At 37.7% G+C, this 12,767-nt stretch overlaps 1 protein-coding gene across 1 annotated transcript in view; it reads left to right on the forward strand.

Annotated features, from left to right (window-relative positions):
• The window catches only part of PRKD1 (protein kinase D1), a 315,285-nt gene that overhangs the window by 51,943 nt on the left and 250,575 nt on the right, over window positions 1–12,767 (forward strand). The gene's annotated exons all lie outside the window — the stretch shown is intronic.

Raw genomic sequence — 12,767 nt, forward strand, 5'->3', positions numbered from 1 at the left:
GAAATACTTTTAAAAACAGAAAAACAGGGACACCTGGGTGGCTCAGTCATTAAGCGTCTGCCTTCGGCTTGGGTCGTGATCTCAGAGTCCTGGGATCGAGCTCCGCGTCAGGCTCCTTGCTCAGCGGGAAGCCTGCTTCTCCTTCTCCTCCTGCTGCTCCCCCTGCTTGTGCTCTCTCTCTCAAATAAATAAATAAATAAAATCTAAAAAAAAAAAATATAAACAGAAAAACAGTGTAAAAATAGGCTAGTCTTCATGTTGTCACTCTCAGGCAGAGGTGAGAATATCATCAGATTAAAAAAAAGAAAGAAAATCGTTGAAAATTTACAGGTGCTATGGAGTAAGCTATAGCGTCACCTGAAGTTCAGTTTAATTCCAGCAAATGTTATAAGTTGCTACTTAAAAGTCCCATGTTGTGTGCAGTTCTTTTACTTTATGCGTGGCTCTATGTAGAAAAGGATCCTGAATCATCTTGCTAAGTTCTAGATCTGCAATGAGTCTTCTGATAAAATTCTGTATTTTACATGAAAACACATTTTTAAAAAAAATTTTAATCTTAAAAAACTGTTTAGATGTTTGTAATGAAAAATAAGGAAAAGGAAAATTGAAATCATTCATGATGCTAACACTCAGACTATATCATTCCACTCTTTTTATTATAGATTTGATGGGGTAAACTGTTTTGGGATTTGCTTTGTTATACAATACACTATGAACCTATTTCTGTGTCATTAAATACTCTCCTGTGATATTATATTTAGAAAATATTCAGGTTTTTTTTTTTTTAATCAGGTGGACTTTCCAATATTATCGTATGGATTTCCAACATACAGTCTCTGCATGTTTGGGTGTTTAGATATTTCCAGTATTTTGCAGTTAACAATAGTAATAATTTTTATCATCATCATGGACATTAACAAAACTTATTGAGGTGAAATTCTCGTAACAATCACAGTGTTGTACATTCACCACCTGTCTCTACTTCCAGAGCATTTGCATCACTCCAAAGAAACGCCTTATCCGGTTAAGGGGCATTTCTGTTTCTGGCCTCAGCCTAACTCTCCATCATTGTCTCTCCCCTCCTCAGGTTTTTTCCAGTGCCCAGACCAACCTTGTGAATTCCTGCTCTGTCCCCTTTGTCAGTTGCATTCACTGTCCATTTCCCTTCATCCATTATTCAAACCCAAGTCAATTATCATGTCATTTGTGGAAACCTCTCTTACCAACTCAGCCGCCATGATCTCTCTCTTCTGAAAACTGTTTGCACACATGTCTGTACTATTCATGTGACCCATTTTGCATCTTATAATGCTATTCCAGTAGCATGTGTTGCCCAAAAATTGTATTGCAGACAATTTCTGTTTTGCTAGAGTGGTATCTTAACTATTTTATGTTCCCTGATGGTTGTCTTAGTACATGGCACAACAGAAATGCACAATAAATTCTTCTCAAATGAATTAAAATTCATTTTTCCCTCTACAGACCTTAGCATAGTGCTTAGCATAGAGTCCCAACAAATATTTACTGATTGATTTAAACATATTTATACTTTTACCTAATTATCTCTCTTGAGGTCACAGTTCTGCATAACTAACAGCTTTGTAAACAAGTACTGTATGTGTACTCTCATTTATATGACCTTATTTAGGAGATGCATTTTTAAATACTGAGATTTATTGAACAAGGCAGTATTCATATGTAAATCAGCCTTTCTTTCTTTCTTTTTTTCTTTCTTTGAGTTTGGCCTAGTCTTTTCTCAGCCTTCATATTTCTATGTGTGATGTTTGTTTACATATGGCATTTCCACCTGTGGGACTACAAAGTGTAGGATTATGTTTTTGCTTTTGTTTTCCTAATGGCACTCGTGGCTAGTAGCTTCAGAGGTTTCATATTGACTGTGGGCCCTTCTTGGCAAGTGTTTCTGGTATCTCAGAGCTCATTTTCCTAGAGATAAAAATTATATGATTTCTCCCTAAGTGTATTTGCTTTGCATTTGTGTCCATGTTGGTTGGACTCTGTAAGTGGAATGCGTGTTTCCAGAGGAACTAGGAATAATAAATTGATATTACTATGCCTAGAGTTTCATTGTTCTGTGAAGACATTTCTGAAGCAAGAGAATGTGAATCTGTCCATTTGGCTTTCTATAATAATATATATTTTTGAAAAGTTCCACTTTACTCGAAAATAACTTTCTCTTCTTCATTACTTCTGAGGAAAAATTCCTATTATGAATTGATGAATTTTTCACCCCACTTTACCCTCTTATATGATTCCATGAAAAGCAGATGAAAAACAAATGCAGTGAAGATCAGATTCCGAGCTAAGCTCTCAAAGTGTATTTCCTTCCATATATTTCTGGTGGACTTTTTACAGCATAAGGGCCACCATTTATTTTTATTGTTCGTGTAATCAGTGAATAGGTTGAGCTTAATTTTATTGACACTCCTTTTTAAAACAATTCAGCCTGATTTCAGTAGTGACATATTTTGCATCAGAGAGGACTAAACTGTGCAAAGTGGCATCCTTTGAGGAATGCTCATTACCAGAGTGGCAACAAGGAACTCAGCTCAAGCAGTTCCTATAGTGATTGCAAACTGGCTCACTTCCCAGCTCTTAACAATTTCAGTGTGGGTTTCTCTTGATTGACCATCAGTCTTCGGCATCTCTAAACACATATATTACACACACACACACACACACACACAAACACACACTTGGCCAGACACAAGATAAACAAACAAAGACTCTTATTAAACTCCAGGAACAGCTTACATAGAGTGATTTAATCCTTTTTGCATATAAATAAGATCCCTGCTCTGCTCTGCTATTTTGGAATATGGAAAGTCTATAAAGCTTGACTCTAAATTTCAGAAGGCATAGTCAACTGTAGAACGTTTTTGAGTGGTCCAGATATTCAGGGTCTATGACTAACATTCTCCCAACATAGATTCTCTCTAGTCTAAAACACATTTGCCAGACTAATCATTCTGAGACTGATTTGTGACTGCCGCTTCCAGCTTCAGAGGTTGTTGGCTCACTTATCCATTACTTCTGTCATTTATTTTTGGGACATTTAGCATGTGCCAGGTGCTATACTAGACGGAGTGTCAGAAACCTGCTTTATATAGCCCCATACCTATTTTTTTATTATAATGTTACGTTAGTCACCATACATTACATCATTAGTTTTTGATGTAGTGTTCCATGATTCATTGTTTGTGCATAACACCCAGTGCTCCATGCAGAACGTGCCCTCTTTAATACCCATCACCAGGCTAACCCATCCCCCCACCCCCTCCCCTCTAGAACCCTCAGTTTGTTTCTCAGGGTCCATAGTCTCTCATGGTTCATCTCCCCCACCGATCCCCCCCGCTTCATTCTTCCCCTCCTGCTATCTTTTTTTTTTTTTTTAACATACACTGTATTATTTGTTTCAAATGTACAGATCTGTGATTCCACAGTCTTACACAATTCACAGCGCTCACCATAGCACATACCCTCCCCAATATCTATCACCCAGCCACCCCATCCCTCCCACCCCCCACCACTCCAGCAACCCTCAGTTTGTTTCCTGAGATTAAGAATTCCTCATATCGGTGAGATCATATGATACATGCCTTTCTCTGACTGACTTATTTCGCTCAGCATAACACCCTCCAGTTCCATCCATGTCGTTGCAAATGGCAAGATCTCATTCCTTTTGATGGCTGCATAATATTCCATTGTATATGTATACCACCTCTTCTTTATCCATTCATCTGTCGATGGACGTCTTGGCTCTTTCCACAGTTTGGCTATTGTGGACATTGCTGCTATAAACATCGGGTGCACGTACCCCTTCGGAGCCCTACGTTTGTATCTTTTATGTAGCCCCATACCTATTCTGCCCCGAGCACCATGGCTAGTGCCACCTCTGTGAACCACAGTCACAGTCATCTCATAATAACATAGATTTGACCGTGTTACCTACCCTCCTGTTTAAAACATTTCCGTGAAGTCCAGTTACAATTGGCCTAAGATTCAAACTCCTTATCACAGTTCACAAAGCCTTGTGTGACGTGGCCCCTGCCACCTGTCTGACCTTTCCTTCTATTCCGTCCCTTGACCACCATGTTCCAGCCACACTGGCCACCTTTCTGTGCCCTGAAGAGGCCAGGATCTTTCTTGCCTACAAGCCTTTGTACATGCTGTTCCCTCTGAATGGAACACCCTATCCCCTTCTTGCCAGAGTTGGCTCCTTCTTCTCTTTCATGTCTTATCTGAAATGTCGCTCCTCAGAGAGTTTTCCTCTGACTGTGCTATGTAAATAGGCTCCCCATAACTCTCTCTTGTTATACTCTGTTTGTCTTATAGCACCTTCAAAGTTCTAAGTTTATATTTATTTGCTTTCTTTAATTTATGCTGCCTTCTCTAAAGAATGATATCGGGAGGGGGTTTATAGCCTGTGAGAGTAAAGTTTCTCTCAGGTTGAAGAGGAGGTGTAGCAGAAGGGAAGTTTTGAGAGGGCCAGAAATTAAACAGTGTGAGATTACTTCTAAGATTTTATTTTATCTTATTTAAAGATTTTATTTATTTATCTGAGAGAAGGGGGAGAGCCAGAGGGAGAAGCAGACTCCATGCTGAGCAGGGAGCCCAATGTGGCACTCCATCCTGGGACCCCAGGATCATGACCTGAGCCAAAGGTAGATGCTTAACCGACTGAGCCACCCAGGCGCCGGTCTTCTAAGATTTTAAATGTGCATCAGTTATCAGGACAGCTTTTGGGGTGAGGCTGCGTGTGTAGGAGGCCATTTTCAAGTGGAGATGAAATGAGGGCTCATAGTTGAGTGTCTACCGCAAGCCAAACTTCACTGGGCATTCGGTATATAAGCCTCAAAACACAATCCAAATTGTGTATTTTTACCTCCTTTGTTGTAAATTAATTGGCCATATATGCATGTTATTTCTGGGATTTTTGTTCTGTTCTGTTGATCTATGTGTCTGTTTTTATGCCAGTACCATACTGTTTTGACAGCTTTATAATATAGTTTGAAATCAGGGAGTGTGATACCTCCAGCTTTGTTTTTCTTTCTCAAAATTGCTTTGGCTCTTTGGGATCTTTTTAAAAAAAGATTTTTTTTATTCATTTATTCCAGAAAGAGAGAGAGAGCATGTGCACTTGGGAGCGGGGGGAGGGTCAGAGAGGGAGGGAGAGAGAGAGTTTCAAGCAGAATCCATGCTGAGCATGGAACCTGATGTAGGGCTTGATCTCATGACCCTGAGATCATGACCTGAGCCAAAACCAAGAGTCTGACGCTTAGTCGACTGAGCCACCCAGGCGCCCCGCTATTTGGGGTCTTTTGTGGTTCCATACAGACTTTAAGATTATTTTTGTGAAAAATGCCAGTAGAATTTTGACAAGCATTGCACTGAAACTGTACTATACTTTGGGTAGTATGAACATTTTAACAATATTATTCTTCCAATCCATGAACATGGAATATCTTTTCATTTATTTGTGTCTTTTTCAGTTTCTTGCATCAGTGTCTTTCGCCTTCTTGGTTAAATGTACTCTTAGGTATTTTATTCTTTTGATGCAATTGTGAATGGATTATCTTCCTAATTTCTTTTTCTGATTGAAACAACAGATTTTTGTACATTAATTTTGTACCCTGTAACTTAATTTATTAGTTTTAATAATTTTTTGGTGGAGTCTTTAGGGTTTTCTATATATTGTGTCATGACATGCGCAAATAGTGACAGTTTTACTTCTTCCTTTCCAATTTGGAATTCCTTTATTTCTTTCCTTGCTTAATTGTTGTGGCTAAGACTTCTTTTTTTTTTATTCTTATGTTAATCCCCATACATTACATCATTAGTTTTAGATGTAGTGTTCCATGATTCATTGTTTGTGCATAACACCCAGTGCTCCATGCAGAATGTGCCCTCCTCAATACCCACCACCAGGCTAACCCATCCTCCCACCCCCCTCCCCTCTAGAACCCTCAGTTTGTTTTTCAGAGTCCATCGTCTCTCATGGTTCGTCTACCCCTCCGATTTCCCCCGCTTCATTCTTCCCCTCCTGCTACCTTCTTCTTCTTCTTCTTTTTTTTTCTTAACATATATTGCATTATTTGTTTCAGAGGTACAGATCTGAGATTCAACAGTCTTGCACAATTCACAGCACTCACCATAGCACATACCCTCCCCAGTGTCTATCACCCAGTCACCCCATCCCTCCCACCCCACCCCCCACTCCAGCAACCCTCAGTTTGTTTCCTGCGATTAAGAATTCCTCATATCAGTGAGATCATATGATACATGTCTTTCTCTGACTGACTTATTTCGCTCAACATAATACCCTCCAGTTCCATCCATGTCGTTGCAAATGGCAAGATCTCATTCCTTTTGATGGCTGCGTAATACTCCATTGTATGTATATACCACACCTTCTTTATCCATTCATCTGTCGATGGACATCTTGCCTCTTTCCACAGTTTGGCTATCGTGGACATTGCTGCTATAAACATCGGGTGCACGTACCCTTTCGGATCCCTACTTTTGTATCTTTGGGGTAAATACCCAGTAGTGCAATTGCTGGATCATATGGTAGCTCTGTTTTCAACTTTTTGAGGAACCTCCGTACTGTTTTCCAGAGTGGCTGCACCAGCTTGCATTCCCACCAACAGACTTCTAATACTGTCTTGAATAAAAGTGGGGATGGTGGCCATCCTTGCCCAGGCCTTTCCTTGCCATTCCTTGTCTTAGTGAAAGAGTTTTTAGTATTCCACCATTGAGCATGATGATAGCTGTGGGTTTGTTTTATATGGTATTTATTATGTTGAGGTACCTTCCCTTTATACCCATTTTGTTGAGTTTTTATCACAAATGAATGTTGAATTTTGTCAAATGGTTTTTCTGCATCTACTGAGATGATTATGTGATTTTTATCTTTTATTTTGTTAATGTGCTGTATCATGTATCATGATTTGCGAGTGTTGAACCATCCTTGTATCCCTGGAATAAATCTCACTTGATTGTTATGTATGATCCTTTTAATATATTGTTGAATTTGGTTTACTAATACTTGTTGCGGATTTTTGTATCTATGTTCATCAGGGATATTAACGTGTAATTTTATGATGAAAAAGGCAAGAATATACAATGGGGAAAGGACAGTCTCCTTGATAAATGGTGTTTGGAAAACTGGACAGGCACTTGCAAAAGAAGGGAACTAGACTAGTATCTTACACCATACACAAAAATTAACCCAATGGATTAAAGACTTGAATTTAAGACCTGAAACTCCTAGAAGAAAACATAGGCAACAAGCTCCTTGACATTTGATTTGTTGATGATTTTTTGGACTTGACTCCAAAAGAAAAGGCAGCAAAAGCAAAAATGTAAACAAGGGGAACTACCTCAAACAAAAAGCTTCTGTGCAGCAAAGAAAACTATCAATAAAATGAAAGGCAGCCTACTAAATGGGAAAAAATATTGGCAAATAATATATCTGGTAAAGGGTTAATATCCAAAATATATAAAGAACTCAGCCCAATAGCAAAAATACAAACAATCTGATTAAAAAAAAAATGAGCAGAGATTTTTCTCCAAAGAAGACATATAGATGGCCAACAGGCACATGAAAAGATGCTTGCCATCACTAATCATCACGGAAATGCAAATCAAAACCATAAGGAGATACCACCTCACATGTATTAGAATGGCTATTGTCAGAAAGAGAAGAAATAACAAATGTTGGTGAGGATGTGGAGGAAAGGGGACCCTCTGCACTGCTGGTGGGAATGTAAATTGGTGCATCCTCTATGGAAAACAGTATGGAGATTCCTCAAAAAATTAAAAATAGAACTACCCTATAATATAGCAATTCCATTTCTGGGTATTTATCTGAAGGAAAAACCCCACTAATTTGAAAATATATATGCACTCCTCTGTTCACTGCAGCATTATTTTTAATAGCCAAGATTTGAAAACACCCTAAGACTTCATCAATGGATAATGGATAAAAATGTGGTGTGCGTGTATGTGTGTGTATACACACAATTATATATATATATATATGTGCATACCACTCAGCCATAAAAAGCATGAAATCGTGCCAATTGCAATAATATTGATGGGCCTTAAGGAAATTATGCTAAATTAAATAAGTCAGACAGGGAAAGACAAATACTGTGTGATTTCACTTACATACGGAATCTAAAAAACAAAAGAAAACAAAACCATACATACAGAGAACAGAATGGTGGCTACTAGAGGGGAGGGGGTCGAGGGTGGACAAAATAGGTGAAGAGAGTCAAGAGGTTTCAATTATAAAAGCTTTCAGTTATAAACTTTTAATTAAAATAAATAAGTATAGCATGTTGACTATAGTCAATAGTATTATAGTGAATACTTGAAGATTGCCAAGAAAGTAAGTCCTAAAATTTCTTTTCATAAGAAAAACAATTTTTTTTGTACTTTTTGTACATTTTTGTGTGTGGTGAAGGATAGTAACTAGACTTATTGTGGTGATCATTCCATAGTGTATACAAATACTAAAACATTATGTTGTACACCTGAAACTAACATAATGTCATGTCAGTTATACCTCAATTAAAAGACAAAAATAAAATTCGAAACTCAAAACCCGCTATAGTAAGTTTCTTATTGTTTCTAACTTCATTCCTCAGTGATTTTGTCTATTAACCTCCTGCCTCTGCCACTTTCTTTTCTCTAAATCCTGTTTAGGTCTACTGTTTGCCTTTCCTTTTTGCCTGTTTAAATCCTGTCCATCCTGTATATCCCAACTCTTATAAAGATTTTATTTATGTATTTAACAGAGAGAGACACAGTGAGAGAGGGAACACAAACAGGGGGAGCGGGAGAGGTAGAAGCAGGCTTTCCGCAGAGCAGGGAGCCTGATGCGGGGCTTGATCCCAGGACCCTGGGATCACAACCTGAGCCAAAGGCAGACGCTTAATGACTGGGATACCTAGGCGCCTCTATATCTCAACTCTTAGAAGTGCTTTCCTGTTACCTCCTTTCTAATTGCCCACATCTCCCATTGGTATGTGTCATCTGTCTCTCCCCTGCACATGCAGAGAGTTGGTTGTATCATTCTATATCTCTGCTGCCATTGTGTTTTATCCTTTCTCCCACAGATCTTGTTTTCCTAGTTAGACATAAGCGTGAACGGCGCATAACAGTTCCTCATGTATCTTTGTAATATTATGTCCCAATGAAGTGTGCTAGGGAAGACATGGGAAAAACATTTGATGATGGAAAATTAAGTCAGAATTTCTTGTCATATAGAGCAGCTGCCAAAGTGTTATATGGTGCTAATATATAGCTAATTAAGAAATTAACCATTTGACTACTTTGTTTATAAAATGTTTGTGTTGCCTATTATTTCAGTAGAAAACTGATGGAGACTAGACCTCTAAATGACATAGTTGCCGTATTCAAGGCTAATCAATGTATGTTTCTTTCTTTCTTTTGGGCAGTGCTAAAATAAAGGTAGTATACTTTCTAAATTTCCATGAATTGTTTTCTGTCACTTTATCTTATGTGACCTTTCACAATGACTAATGTATAATGAATATCATCATTCAACATGGTTGAATAATAGTATTTTTGTTCATTTTAATGTTTGGATAATGCAACATTCTAAATTTTTTTTTTTTTAAATAGGTTACATTGGGGAACCTGGGTGGTTCAGTCAGTTAAGTATCTGCCTTCAGGCTCAGGTCATGATCCTGGGGTCCTGAGATCAAGCCTTGAGTCAGACTCCCTGCTAAGCAGGGAGCCTGCTTCTCCCTCTGCTGCTGCCACTCCCCCTGCTGTGCTCTCTCTCTCAAATAAACAAAATCTTAAAAAAAAATTACATTTAAGGAGTATTGAGTACAAGGTAATGTTCATTGATTAAAAAGTACTTTCTAAGGTCTCATATAAGTTGTAATTATTAACAAGTATTATTGTATCTCAGATGTATGGAAGTTAATGGACAGTTTTCTTAATAAAATACAGGATTAGCAGAAGGTTTGTTGTAATAGGTAATATGGAGAATAGCCAGGTGAGTGGAATTTGGGATTCCCTGCCAGTACCAGAAACAACATAGAGATAGGGCAGATGGCAAGACATAGGTAACTGAAACATTTTGATGGCCATTTTGATTTCCTCATTTGTAGGATTTTTGAAAACTTACTCATTCAGCAAATGTTTATTTAGTGCCTGTTTCATTGTGTTGGAGGGTAGAGATAATTACAAAGAGAATAAGACAAGCACAGTCATCCACCCCCATGATACATTATCTTCAGTATGCAATTGAGCATGCAATTTTTTGGCACCTACCTCCCTTGCATTTTGTATATTAATTTCATATGATCACTGAGTACTCCCAGACTGATTGATATTATCATAAATATATGGTAGCAGTTTTGTGTATATTTTTATAATTAGATGTTACTTGCACACATGACTTGTGTTCCAGAAGGTAGATACAGAAAATAGTTGAAGATTTGAAAAGACTACTATAATTTCTCAGTTCATTTAAGATACAGCTATTTGAGGAAAAACCTGATCAAGTAATTTGAACACTGGCTCAAAGATCAAACTTAGGGACAATTCAAGAGCATCCTCCAGCAAACTATGAGAAATCTAGTAGTAAGTTTATTCACATGGACTGTTAACTATAGTCTTCTTTTTCCTTTATTTCTCTGTTCTTTCTATCTTAATCCCAAGGTCTTGGGATTTTAAGTAAATTGCTCCTTTTTAAAAAAGATTTATTTATTTATTTTAGAGAGCGAGAGGAGGTCTGAGCAGTGTGTGTGGGGGGGGGGGGGGGGGGAGAGAGGGACAAGCAGACTGTGCTGAGCGCAGAGCCTGACATGGAGCTCCATCTCACGACCCTGAGATCTTGACCTGATCCGAAATCAAGAGTCTGTTGCTTTAACCAACTAAACCATCCAGACACCCATAAATTGATTCTTCTTAAAGTTATTTTCAGAGTGATTTGTTTTGGGTACCAAAATGTCCCTCAATTTATCTACATATTCACACTCACACTCTCCCTTTGCCTTGTGTATGTGGTATGGTACATTTAAGTGTCTGTTCTGAGCCTTTGCAATACAAAAATGACAATACACTTATGGTAAAAAAGACTGGCATTCTTAGGAGAAAAAGTAGCTTGCTTCTTTTTTTTTCGTCATGCTGCCTCTACTAAGGGTCTATGGGAAAGAATAGGTATTGGACCCAGAGCATTGGACTGCCTAAGACATACTTTGCATACGCTTGGAAGTCAGATAGAATGTGCCTTCTTTTGAGAGTCAGGGTCTACATTTAAAAGGGAGAATTGGATTAATTGGTAGATAAATTGAGATTCCATGTTCAGGTACCCTTAAAGACTTTTAAGTGCAGGCTTTACTGTTTAGATATTAGGTGAAACTCTCCATATTACTGTCTTTGATTCCTTTTGTAGATTTATAAGGATATCTTCTGACCAAGTTACATTGGCAGGAATATTAATATGTTATTAGTTGAATTCCCGTATGGTCATTGCCCAGTAGTTGAGCATATGTCCCAATTAATGTGATTTAGTTCTACTTTTTAACTGGTAAAATAAATACTCTTTAGTATCTTGCTTTAGAGTTGGATTCGTTGCTTTACAACTGATACTATACATTCATATTTTAAAAATGAGTATTTTTTACTGTAAAATTGTATATCATTTAAGTTTACCTTAAAAATAATTTAGCTGTTCTTATAGTTCCTCTGTTTCCTAGAACTAGCTAAAATTGCTGTTATTCTTTTGTGGTTTTTGAGATCATATTGTCTTACCTTAGGTTCTCTGAAAAACTGTATGCTTTACTGTGTTTTCTTGGGGAAAAAGTGTGTATTTCAAGCCACTGTTTTCTAGGGTAATGGATAATATTCAAATATGAAAAACAGATCTGGAGAGAAAGGAAAAGCATGAATTCAAGATTTTTAAAAAATAAAAATTATTTCAGTAGCATCAGATTAGGATTGGAAGAGAGGAAGACAAGAGCACGTCAAGAACACTAATGAACAGAAGCCATGGTTCTTATACTTGGAAGTGAAAATTGGGGAGAAAAGAATTTGTATGTTTATTATTTCCTGATGGGAACTTTCCCTGTCCTCTTATACTAGGTCCCAGGTGTGCCTCTTCTACTTTCTCTTAGTGCTAGGTACCTTTTCCCTCATGGCAACATTTGCAGTAGTAAATGTAATTATTTAATGATACTCTGTCTCTCCCTGGTAATCAGAGTAAACATCATGGAGCATGGCACATGGGCTCAGTGCATTAAAAATACAACAAAATAAAAATGTTGGGAAGACAGAAGAATATAAAAAATAAATGGTGTGCATGTTGTCATGTGAGAACAACAGAATGCCTTTTGTTATGGTTCCCCAGATGAAAAACAGATAGTAGAACTGAAAAATAAGATGGCTTGCTTTCAGCTCCAGGGGAGTGGTATATTTTCTTCACATGGATGAAGCATTCATTTGAAAACACTTTGTTTTGGATTCCACTGTTTCCAAAATACTTTTGTATCTGATATTTTGTTTTTTACCTTAGTCTTCCTATGAGGAGGTATGAGTAGATTTTATACTTCCTTATTGATTAAAACACAAAATGAACGATACTGAAAAGATAATTAGGGAACCTTCCAAAATGCCCAGAGTAGGGAATTTAAAAAACTCTGACTTTTGACTTCAAAACGGACTCTCTTCTGCCAGTGTTACTTAATACGTCGTTTTTCCCACTT

This window comes from Mirounga leonina, unplaced genomic scaffold, assembly GCF_011800145.1.
Source record: "Mirounga leonina isolate KUSES-001 unplaced genomic scaffold, KU_Mleo_1.0 Mir_91, whole genome shotgun sequence".
In the NCBI taxonomy this organism is placed as follows: Eukaryota; Metazoa; Chordata; class Mammalia; order Carnivora; family Phocidae; genus Mirounga; species Mirounga leonina.